General features: G+C 41.6%; 1 protein-coding gene across 49 annotated transcripts in view; it reads right to left on the bottom strand.

Moving 5' to 3' along the window:
* The window catches only part of TTLL5 (tubulin tyrosine ligase like 5), a 291,747-nt gene that overhangs the window by 100,914 nt on the left and 177,702 nt on the right, over window positions 1-13,131 (bottom strand). The window lies entirely within an intron of this gene.

Below are 13,131 nucleotides of genomic sequence, written 5' to 3'. Positions count from 1 at the left end.
AAGCAATGGTTCAGGCACTGGATGTGAGCACTGACGAATGAGAAAGATTACCAAATCTTCCTCCCCTCCCCCAAGGCTAAATTACCAGCAGCGGCTATATACCCTTTCACCTCTTCAAAATGAAACAAAACCAAAGCAATTTTTTAAGAATCAAAGTATTATATTCTCAATGCCTAAAACCTGAGAGACAAAAAGGCATAGAGAAATTCATCCGTGATCCAACAACCAAAGACGTCTGCTACATTTTGTCAGCATGTTGACGTATATTCTTCCTCTGTGTGTATTTCCCTTGCACAAACAGAATGAGTCCATACTCTATGCTTTATAACCTGCTTTTTCATCTGATAATGTTATGAACATTTTCCCACAAGATAATATGTGGTTTTGGCAGTTCTTATTCCATTAACTTTTTTTTTTTTTTTTGAGACAAGGTCTCACTCTGTCACTCAGGCTGAGTACAGTGGTACAATCGTGGCTCACTGCAACCTCTAAGTCCCAGGCTCAAGCAATCCCTCCGCCACCTCCGCCTCCTGAGTAGCTAGGACTACAGGTGTGTGCTAACACACCTGGCTAATTTTTTATTTCTTGTAGAGATGAGGTCTCACTATGTTGCCCAGGCTGGTCTTGAACTCCTGGACTCAAGGGATCCTCCCGCCGCAGCCTCCCAAAGTGCTGGGATTACAGGCGTGAGCCACTGCACCTGTCCTTCTATTGTTAAATTCTATTATATTTAAAGTCAACCTAAACCCTTAAAGTCTTCTTTACACTTGAATTTTTGAACTCATGTGAAAGGCTTTATGTTTTTCCCTATTAAATTCCATGAATTAGATTCATTATTCTAGCCCGTTTAAATCACGGTGAATCCTGCCTGTCATCCCAGGTATTCATTATTCCACGGAATTCCTACTTCATGTTATCTTAAAACAGGATTCACGGGTCTTCTACCTACCTAAGTGCCTAGCATATACTAGGCACCTAAATAAATATGAATGAATAAATTCATTGATAAACACTGGGAACTATGAGTCAATGACAGAGTCCCAGAAACTTAATTCTCAAACTTTGATTTATTGTTTGGGTACAGCTGCACATTTAGTTACCAATTTTTTTTTTTTTTTTTTTTTTTTTTGAGACGGAGTTTCACTCTTGTTGCCCAGGCTGGAGTGCAATGGCGTGATCTTGGCTCACCGCAACCTCTGCCTCCCAGGTTCAAGCGATTCTCCTGCCTCAGCTTCCCTAGTAGCTGGGATTACAGGCATGTGCCACCATGCCCAGATAATTTTGTATTTTTAGTAGAGACGGGGTTTCTCCATTTTGGTCAGGCTGGTCTCGAACTCCCGGCCTCAAGTGATCCGCCCGCCTCGGCCTCCCAAAGTGCTGGGATTACAGGCATGAGCCACCGTGCCCGGCCCCAGATTTTTTTTTTTATTTTTAATTTTTGAGACCCTGTCACTCAGACTAGAGTGTAGTAGTATGATCTCGGTTTACTGCAACCTCCGCCTCCTGGGCTCAAGCAATCCTCCCACCTCAGCTTCCCAAGCAGCTTGGGACTACAGGTGCACACTACTACGCCCAGCTAATTTTTTGTATTTTTGTCAGAGACAGGATGGTCTCAAACCTGTTGCCCAGGGTGGCCTCGAACTCCTTGGCTCAAGCAATCCACCTGCTTCAGCCTCCCACAGTATTGGGATTACAGGTGTGAGCCACCACACCCGACCAGTCACCAAATATTCTTAATGACAGTATTACCACATTCACATTTCTCTTTTGTGCTCACAAGATTTCATTATGCCTTGGGGAAACCTAGTTACAGTAATTCCTTTGTAGTCCCCTGGTCTTCTCTTACCAAAGTAATTCTACCTTGAAGGGAAATGAAGTTAGTCTAGCATAACTTACTTTTTTCATGAATCAGTGCTGGGCTTAAATGATTCCCTTCTACTTCTCTAAGGACTGCCAACTCATTGGTTTGCTAATCTATTAGATTTTGGCCTAAAACTGACATCTCAATTACCAGTTTATATATTCGGCATCTAACTTATTTCTATCTCTTCCTTCTTTTCCCAGCATACGACCTCCTTCTTTGTGCATTAAATCATCTACTGAATCACTATCACAAGCACCAGAAACATAAATCAGAAATTAGCCATCATAAGAACTGCTCTTTGTGGATATAGTAAATTCAACAGAAAGAATAAGGTTGACTCAATGAAAAAGATTAAGAATATGGGTAGGATCCAAATAAAATATCTAATTTAAAACAGAATTACAAGCTCTTGAGGAGAGACTTCTGATTAGCCACTCAACAAGCAGAGATACAGAAAAGGAAAAAGCAGCAGAAGTGATGATGGGAAGATGCTGGGGAGGGAGATGTTTTGGCTAACTTTACTTTGATTTTATTAAATAACTGTGTGACAATTACATAAATTTGGGAAGAATACATTGAGGTATCATGTCAAAAAGCTAGAAGCTGATATGTCTGTCCTTTAAAAGTACAATGAGATTCCAGCCAGCTGGACCTGACAATGGATAGAGAATGTGAACCAGACTTCTGCTGTTTCCACACCCCTACCACTCCATGATCAATGGAATGGTCCCCAGGAGGAAGAAATAAGGACAAAGCTGGATTTCTTAGTACATCTGGCAGAGACCCTGGGAGCAAGCTTTATGGAACAAAAAGCTGGATATAAAAACCAAACCTTTCAAAAGGTTAAGTTCACAGCACTGTTGTAGAAGGCAACTTAGGATTCTAGCAGTGAGCTGGTTATGGAGATAGAGACTCCCTGGTCCTTTATCTATTAGGAGTCTGGATCTGAAAAGACAGATTGGTCCTCAGCCTTATGAACATGAAATGTCTTTGATCCAGTTCTTTATTTTGGCATAACCAGCATACCACGTGAAGCCTAAAAAAATGTAGCTGTGAACTAAAAAAGAAGTGAGCAAAGAATGACCTTTAAGAAAGCCAAAGGAGAACTCCCTGACACCAGTTCATTCAACAATGAAGACTGAGTCCGGCTCAGCAGGATTTTTATCAAATCAAGGGAAAAGTCTTTGTGACAGTAACATCAGCACACATAAGCACAGCTGGCCCTTACTGTAAAACTGGACCGCCATTACCTAGCTTTCACACTCTGCAAAGGCAAGCCAGGAAAAGTTTTTAGAGTGGAAGTTAATGTGCAGATTGTCTAGGGCAGCTGACATGCCAATTTCCAAGAACTTCTACATTGAATTGTAGCTGGGTTCAAACCTAGTGCACATAAACAGCTTGCAAAGTGTCACAAATTTAGAATTCCTGCCCCATCACATCAGTTAGGCTCCCTTCACTTCTCTTTTCCCCAGGAAGCAAAATATCAGGCAACTTGGAACAGTGAGGCCTACAGTTTTTCTGGCTCCAGTAACCTGCCTCTGCCCCCTTCCTTCAGTTGGCCAAGGGAAATAGGAGACAACTCCAAAACTCCACCTTTTTTTTAAACCTTCTCCACCTGTACTTTTTCTTTCTTTATAAAGATATTTTTATAAAATGGGGAAAATACCAGAGAAATCACAAGAGATTAAAAAAAAAACAGCACCAAAGGGAAGAAAAGAAAATGTATACTTATAATTAAGCCTTTCTCTTACCGGACCACCAGCAACAGCAGCAGCCACATTTTGAAACTTGTTAAAAATGAAAATAATGGAGCCTCACTCCAGGCCTACTGGAATTAGAAACTCTGTGGTTGGGCCCAGCAATCTGTGTGTTAACAAGCCTGTCAGGTGATTGTGACACACACAAAGAATCACTGGCAGAGTGGTTAAGAGCACGAATTCTGCCACCATATTGCTTGGGCTTGGATCCTGACTGCCTTTCATCAACTGTGTTATCTTGGGCAAGTGATTTCATTTCTCTGTGCTTAGTTTCTTCATCTGTAAAATGGGGATGATAACAGTACTTACCTGATAGAGTAGCTGTGAGCACTGAATCAGTTAATACATGTAAAGCTTTCGGAACAGTTGTGTACATAGTAAACATTAGTTATTAAATGAATTAAGGTACATAAGTTAAGGTACATAAAGCATTTAATTATTATTGTTACTATTATTTCTTATTTATGATCTAGTTTTTGAGGTTCAGTGAGACATAATCCAAATTTCTCACAAACCAAGAGAAAGTCCATATTCCTCTATGGCAAACTGGACCCTCTTGGTATAAAGAAGCTAATCAGCTTTGGTATTAATGTGATAAAAAAAAAAAAGAAATACAGCCAGATGCGGTGGCTCACGCCTGTAATCCCAGAACTTTGGAAGGCCGAGGTGGGTGGATCACCTGAGGTCAGGAGTTCGAGCCTAGACTGGCCAACATGGTGAAATCCCATCTCTACTAAAAACGCAAAAATTAGCCAGGTGTGGTGGTGGGCACCTGTAATCCCAGCTACTTGGGAGATTGAGGCAGGAGAATCAATTGAACCCAGGAAGCAGAGGTTGCAGTGAGCTGAGATTGTGCCACTATACTCCAGCCTGGGCGACAGAGCAAGACCCCCTCTCAAAAAAAAAGAAATACAGAACTTGTATTTTAGGAACTTAATCCAATGTAATTCTTTGCCTCTAAAGCTCTAAATTCAGACATTACACTTGCCAAGGAAGAAATGCATGATTCATCTCTATGTCTGCCTTATGGACTAATTCCTCACACTTCGAGTCCATAAATGGCCTGAAGGCCAACAGGGAACTCTTTCATTATCTCCCGTAATTCTTTTTTTTTTTTTCTGAGATGGAGTTTCACTCTTGTTGCCCAGGCTGGAGTGCAATGGTGCAATCTCGGCTCACCGCAACCTCCGCCTCCCAGGTTCAAGTGATTCTCCTGCCTCAGCCTCCCTAGTAGCTGGGATTACGGGCATGCACCACCATGCCTGGCTGATTTTGTATTTTTAGTAGAGACAGGGTTTCTCCATGTTGGTCAGGCTGGTCTCGAACTCCCGATCTCAGGTGATCTGCCCGCCTCGGCCTCCCAAAGTGCTGGGATTACAGGCATGAGCCACCACACCCGGCCAGTATCTCTTTTAATTCTTTACATCCTATCACGATATCATGGTTCGCTTCTAAAATACTGTAACTATTAAACCATATGCTTTTTAAACCATAGCTAAAATGACAGATCACATTTACAAGAAGTGTTGATTGACCAACACCTGTGTGATTAGGCCATTGTACAAATCCATCTAGGACCAAAAAATCCACAATTTCTATCCCCTAGAGTCACAAGATTTCCCTTATGTAATTCCCCACCAATTAAAACAACCATTCTTACTTGCCTGACCTGTTGGTTTATATCTATTTAAAAAAATAAGTTCTTTTCAGGAGAGTCAGCATACAAAGCAAGACAAAATTTAGTCTAAATTGTAAATATTATACAAGTCATATATTGATAGTTAGCCTCTTCAGGCTATTGATGTTTTCTGCCCACACTCAAAGCTTCTCTATGGAATTGGCATTTGACAAAAGTAAAACACTATACAAATGCATAGACTAGGGTAAAGATATTTGTAATGCTGAACTCTATCGCACCAGCCCCTAATTTTTTTTCATTTTTGTTCACAGAAAGATTCTTATAATCCACCAGTGATAGTTTCTTTTCAGAAATATTTCCATCTGTCCTTTGTACACTATCACCAAAAAAACAGGTCTAGGCTGGTCTGGGACGCCATTGTGTAAAGACTGGTACTGATTTTCCTCCCTCTAAAACTAGGAAAGTTAAAGTAGAGGAAAGAACGTGAGCTTTCACATCAGAAAGACCTGGACTCAAATTCTTGGGCCATCAGTTACCTCAGGTGTGACCATGGACAAATGGTATCACCTCTAAGACAATTTCATCATTTACACACGAGGATAACAATACCCACATTACAACCCTGTGTTCAGCACAAATCATACAAAGCACAGGATCTGGCATAAACCAGGCGCTCAGTAAATGTGGTTAAGCTCCCTTTTCCTTCTCCTGTTCCTCTCTTTCACAACTTACAGCACAGATTCTTATTTCAAAATAAGGGAGAAATACTTCTGAACTAATATCAAGTTGTAGGGCATTTCAAACAATATAAAAATTAATTTAAAAATTAAAAACATGCCGACTACCAAAATGTGTAAGTACTAAAAAGCGCAAAGAAGAAGGAAAAAAGTCACCCCTAGGGCCATTCTACAGCCACGGGGAGTCCTTCGGTATGTCTCATTCCAGTCTTGACCAGTACATTGTGATCATACTATTCATCTTTATCATTTAGTATTAATGTCAACACATAATGGATATATTTATGTAGTTTAAAAATAGGTGTACACTTTTTTAAATTAAGAAAAAAAACTCCTGCTACTCCTCCAACTCTGTATGCCACTGTGCTGGGAACAGGACACTAGCTTTAGAAAACAAGAGAAGGGAACAACTGGCTATGGAGAAAAATCAAGGAAGCCTTCCAAGTAGAAATGACATTTTATCTGCATCTCGAAAGATGACCAGTAACTTGCCAACTGGAAAGGACATTCCGGGCATTAGGAATACTATGTAAAAGAACAGGGAACAACAGGAAAGCCAATGTGGCTAAATGGCAGGAGTGTGGAGGGTGGAGAGATGCTGTAATGAAAGCTGGTAAGATGCAGATCTCTCACATATTCAGAAATAGAAATGTTACTGGTCAAAACTTCCATTTAGGCAAAGCACTGCACAACAGCTTTAACTGGAATCATTCATGCACTTATGATGAAGCTGCAATGAAAAGGCTAAAAAAAATTAAGGTTTGGGTAATGGAAAGGGCATGAGTGAGTGTGGCTTAGAGTGACCAAGAATGAGGACAGCCAAGTCTCACCACCACTACCATCATTAGTGTGAGGGCTTTCTAAATGCCAGACTCCCAACTGAGCTCTTTATATGTCTTAGCTTTGTTAGCCTTCATAGCAACCTGTTGAGACAGGTATTATCCCATCTTACACATGAGAAAACTGAGGGTTAGGTTAAGGCCTAAGGACATACAGAATAAAGGAAAGAGCTGCTTTTGAACCTAAGTCTTGATGTCTCCACAATTATAATGAGAAACAGAAAATCATAACTTAAAATAGCCCCTGCTAAAGATTTTCTAACAATTATTGCTACAGACCTTTGTTTTAGAAATACTAAAGTCATCCAAAGATCCACACAAATATGCTCAACTGATTTCTGACAAAGTTGCAAAACCAATACAATGGAGGAACAATAACCTTTCTAAACCATTTGTGTATTAACAAATGAAGTTGGAGCAATTGAACATACATAGGCAAAGAATGAACCTCAACCAAAATCTCATACCTCATACAAAAATTAACTCAGATTAGATCACAGATTTAAATATAAAATGAGCCAGGCCAGGTGGCTCACGTCTGTAATCCCAGCACTTTGGGAGGCTGAGGCGGGCGGACACGAGGTCAGGAGTTCGAGACCGGCCTGGCCAATATGGTGAAACCCCATCTCTACTAAAAATACAAAAATTAGCCGGGAGTAGTGGTAGACCCAGCTACTCAGGAGGCTGAGGCAGGAGAATCTCCTGAACCTGGGAGGTGTGGTTGCAGTGAGCCGAGATCATGCCACTGCACTCCAGCCTGGGTGACAGAACGAGGCTCCATCTCAAAATAAAATAAAATAAAATAAATATAAAATGAGAAACTATAAAATCATCCCAAAGATGACTTCTAAAAACATTTCAAACAAAGGAGATGCTTCCATTTTAGCTGTATGCCACATGAGGACAATGATGAGAAAAAGAAGAGGAGGTGCCAGGCACTGCGCTCAATGTTTCTGTGCTTTATCTCACTTTAACCTTGCCTCATGTTACAGATGAGGCAACTGAGGCATAGCTAACTACAGAATCTGAGCACTCATCTGCTCTGCAGTGCTACCTGCCTTATTGCTACCATTGCCCCACATGTGGTGGCTGCTCCTCTGAAATGGGAAATAGTTGACAACAAAAAATAGGATTTCATTTCCTTCTTGTGTAAGATGAACTTTTAAAGGTGTCTCAACAAAGTTTAAATCTAGATGGATGTGAAGATCCAGCTGAACCACGAACTTCATTTAGTAACCCCCTTTCCTTCTCCCTCCTTGGATGAATGGTTAGGCCAAGAGGCATATGACTGTTCTTGACCAGCTGGAAGTCATAAGGTCAGGGAGCCCTTCAGCTCTGAACAGTATATTTACATCTCAGTTCCACAGTGGGAAGAGTGGACTTCCAAGAGAAACAAAGGTCTAAGCCTCCAAATAAGTGCATGCACTTCCACACTGGCATCTAGGAGGGCTTCAGACTAGAGGGTTTTCAAGTAAACGCGATTATTACTGATGGAAAGAGAATCCTATCTGTCACAAGGAGGTTCTCAACTCCTTTCAAGTTCCTCTCAGGACACCAAGGGGAGAAAATATCCTGGACTGGTCAGGCAGGCTGCTCTCTGTCCACAGAAAAGAAATTTGGGCATACTGAAAGGAGTTTGAGCAAGCAGGTGCTTTGCTGTTCGAAACTTGCCTCCACCTTTCTTCTTTTTGCTATGGAGGCAAAAAGGGCACAGAAATATACCAGGACTTCTTCAAAGTGGACACCACCTTTGAGGCTGACTCAAAGGAAGTGTCCAGGTATGGAAGGGTTAAGGCGTGTCCTGTGCTGTCAGCCCTTGATTATTATCACTTTGAAAAGCCGCTGGGTTTACAGGAAGAGTGTGAGAATACTGCAGCTTTCCTAGCCAACATTTGGTTCCCATTACCGTGAATAATCTCTTTCCTCCCTCCTTTCCCCAACCCCCACCCATTTTCTACTTTTTCCACATTTTATATTAAAAGTACATCAAACACTTTTCTTCCTTTTTAATATTTTCCTTAAGCTTTTTTCATTCAGTTTGCTGGGTTCTATAACTTTTTCTGGTTATTCATTACTTAGGGAGGGGAGAGGATCAGGCTCCCTGGGTAAAATCAATCAAAAACAAAACCAGGAGAGAAAAGACCTAAGCAGCGTGGAGGGAAGATGAACTTGACTCACAGGGATTCCTTCTAGTCTTAAGGAACATTAAGAAAATAAAGAGCCCATGGAGAACCCTTTACCCTCCTGCTTCTCAGCCTCCTCTCAGTTGTACTCCTGCCCCAAACAAAACACCCTTGAAGTAATATATCTGAAGATAGGGTCCACTCCTCATTTCATCATCAGTAAAAGTGGGAGAGCGACAGTCCAGAGGAATAGACAGAAAGGTCAATGGTATGTAATGTTGGCAAGGGTGTGGAAAAAGGGCATGTTTCTGTACTCCAGATTGGAGGATATACTGGGATAGGCTTTTTAGATGCCAATTTGACAGCATCTATAAAAATTCAAAGTGGACATTTGATCCAACAATTCCACTTCTAGGAGTTTATCCTACAGAAATACACACATGCACAAAGATCTACGTATAAGGAGTTCCCTACAGATGCCTCATCAGGATACGGCTTAGTGCTTCTTAATAGAAGGATGGAAAAACAAATTATGGCACATTCATACTTTCAAAAACGACATGGTGGTTAAAAATATTTAAGTCAGTTTATATGAACAGACTGAAAAACACGGAGACATATTAGGATAGAAAAACATCACAGAAAAATACATGAAAAAATATACAAACCAACCTTTTAAGTACAGCTACCTCTGAGAAGATTTTATTTGCCACCTAATCTTTCCATATGTGTATTTTTTAGACTACTGTAACATGTGGCTACATGTGTGTACCACTTGTACAACTATTTTTTTAAAGTATGGACATAGATATTTCAGTCCATAGAAAATAAAAAAAAGTAAATATATAGATCCCTTCCCAATCCCCCGATTTACAGCCCCATGTAAACTGTCCTGAACTGGAAGAAATTTAAAAATTAGAACCTTTCTTAACTTCACAACATGTACTAAGTCAGACTTAGGGAAGTAGATCATATGGAAAATTGTCAAGGGAATCACCCAGAAAGTCAGACCAGATGACAAAGAAAGGAATAAATAGGAAAGAAGAAATAATGACTCTAAGAGGCCCAAAAGTTCCCAGTCACAGTCATGGTAATGAAACCAGTGAATACGAATCTAACCAAAAACTGTACTCTAAGTATACTGCAAGGATGGAAGGAAGGAAAGAATGCTGTGGGTATGTGTGTTTGTGTGGGTGTGAAGGGTGTAGAGTAAGAGTGCAAAATCTTTTTCTCACAGAAAGTTAATAGATAATATCTAAACCTAAAATCCAAAAATGGCAGAATAAACATGATTTAGAACTATGAAGGTGATATAGTTTGGCTGTTTGTCCCCTCCAAATCTCATGTTGAAATGTGATTCCCAATGCTGGTGGTGGGGCCTGGTGGGAGCTGATTGGATGATGGGGGTGGATCCCTCAGGCATGGCTTAGCATCATCCCCTTGGTGATGAGTGAGCTCTTGCTCAGTTCGTTCACACGAAATCTGGTTGTTTTAAGAGTCTGGGATCTCCCGTTTCTTGCCCCTGCTCTTGCCATGTGACATACCTGCTCCCCTTCACCTTCTGCCATGATTGGAAGCTTCAGAGGCCCCTACCAGAAGCAAATACTGGCACCACACTTCCTGTATAGCCTACAGAACTGTGAGCCAATAAAACCTCTTTTCTTCATAAATTACCCAGCCTCAGGTATTTCTTTATAGCAATGCAAGAATGAATTAACACAGAAGGTAAATAACAGAAAAAGCAGTTACAAGAAAGTTGAAAGCAATTATTTCTAGAGCATGGAAATTAAGGTTTGGTAGCAGTGGGAAGAGAAAAGGCAAGGGATTCCCATTTTCATTATAAACCTTATAGAATGCCTTAACTTTTAAAACTATAGTTCTGAATTATTGTGGGAAGCAGCCTTTGAGATGGCCCCCAACGATCCCCATACCTCCTAGTATTCCTAACATCCTTGCATAGTTCCCTCCCACACTGAATAGGACTGGCCTGTATAAACCAACAGAATGCTGAAAAAATGACTGTGTCTGAGGAACAGAAAGCCAAACACCACATGTTCTCACTCCTAAGTGGGAGGTGAACAGTGAGAACACAGGGAGGGGAACATCACACACCGGGGCCTGTCAGGGGGTGGGGGGCAAGGGGAGGGAGAGCATTAGGAGTAATACCTAATGCATGCAAGGCTTAAAACCTAGATGACAGGTTGATAGGCGCAGCAAACCACCATGGCACATGTATACCTACATAACAAACCTGCACGTTCTGCACATGTATCCCAGAACTTGAAGTATACATATATAAAAAATGACTGTGTCTGAAAGACACAAGCATAAAAGCTAAAACTATTATAACTCTTAGAACACATGTGGCAAAAGCTGTATGACACTGGATCTGGCAATGATTTCTTGGATGTGACACCAAAGGCACAGGCAACAACAACAACAAAATAGACAAATTAGACTTCATCAAACTTAAAAACTTTTGTGGATCAAGGGTTACATTGTCAACAGGGCAAAAGGGTATTCAATGGAATGGGAGAAAATATTGACAAATCATATATCTGTTGAGGGTTTAATAGCCAGGATATATAGAGAACTCCTAAAGCTCAACAATAACAAAAACAACCTGATTAATAAATTGCCAAAAAACTTAAACAGAGATTTCTCCAAAGAAGATACACTAACAGCCAATAAGCATCAAAAACATGCTCAACATTACTAATCATTAGGGAAATGCATATCAAAACTACAGTGAGATCACACCCGTTAGGATGGTGATATGATTTGGTTGTGCCCCTCCCCAGATCTCATCTTGAATTATAATCCCCATAATCCCCATGTGTTGTGGGAGGGACCGGTGGGAGGTAATTGAATAATGGGCACGGTTTCCCCCGTGCTGTTCGCGTCATAGTGAGTTCTCACGAGATCTGATGGTTTTGTAAGCATCTGGCATTTCCCCTGCTGGCACTCATTCTCTCTCCTGCTGCCCTGTGAAGAGGTGCCTTCTGTCATGATTATAAGTTTCCTGAAGCCTCCCCAGCCATGTGAAACTGTGAGTCAATGAAACCTTTTTTCTTTATAAATCACCCAGTCTCGGGTACTTCTCCATAGCAGCGTGAGAACAAACTAATACAGATGGCTACTATCAAAAAGACAGAAAATAAGTTTTGAGGATGTGGCAAAATTGGAACCCTTGTGCACTGCTGGTGGGAATGTGAAGTGGTGCTGCAGCTATGGAAAACAGTATGATGGTTCCTCGAAAACTTAAAAATAGAATTACTCTTCTTCTCCAAGACAAAGTCTCAAATGGCAGATGACACCAGCGCTATGGGAGGGTCTAGACTGCAGGTGTGCTCAGGGCCCACACCACAGAGCTCACAGAAGCAAGACCAAGTACAAGGAGTGTGTCACCATCCGCATGCTGGGCTGCCTGGACAAGAGCATGAAAATCAAGTGCCTGGAGCAGATCTCTCTCTTCTCCCTGCCCATCAAGGAATCTGAGATCATTGACATTTCTGGGGACACCCTCTCACAGGTGAGGTTTTGAAGACTATACTTGTGGCAAAAGCAGACCCACACTGGCCAGTGGACCAGGTTCAAGGCATTTGTTACCATAAGGGACTACAATGGCTACATCAGTCTGGATAATTGCTCCAAGGAGGCGGACAGTAGCATCTGTGGGGTTATCACCCTGCTCTCCATCATCCCCATGCAGCAAGGATCCAATGGAACAAGATCAGCAAGCTCCACACTCTGCACTGCAAGTGACTGGCTGCTGCGGCTCTGTGCTGATGTGCCTCACCCTCGCCCCCAAAGGCACTGTCAACATCTTAGGTCCTGCACTCAAAAAGCTGCTGCTTATACCTGGTACTCATGACTGCTACACCTTAGCCAGGGGTTGCACTACCCTCTGAGTAACTGTGCCAAGACTACCTTTGATGTCACCTCCAAGATCTTTTTTTTTTTTTTTTTTTTTTTTTTGAGACGGAGTCTCGCTCCATCACCCAGGATGGAGTGCAGTGGCACGATCCTGGCTCACTGCAAGCTCCGCCTCCGGGGTTCACGTCATTCTCCTGCCTCAGCCTCCTGAGTAGCTGGGACTACAGGTGTCCACCACCGCGCATAGCTAATTTTTTTTTTTTGTATTTTTAGTAGAGATAGGGTTTCACTGTGTT

The sequence above is a fragment of the Gorilla gorilla genome, chromosome 15 (assembly GCF_029281585.2).
Source record: "Gorilla gorilla gorilla isolate KB3781 chromosome 15, NHGRI_mGorGor1-v2.1_pri, whole genome shotgun sequence".
In the NCBI taxonomy this organism is placed as follows: domain Eukaryota; kingdom Metazoa; phylum Chordata; class Mammalia; order Primates; family Hominidae; genus Gorilla; species Gorilla gorilla.
This window is presented reverse-complemented; position numbering and strand designations above follow the sequence as displayed.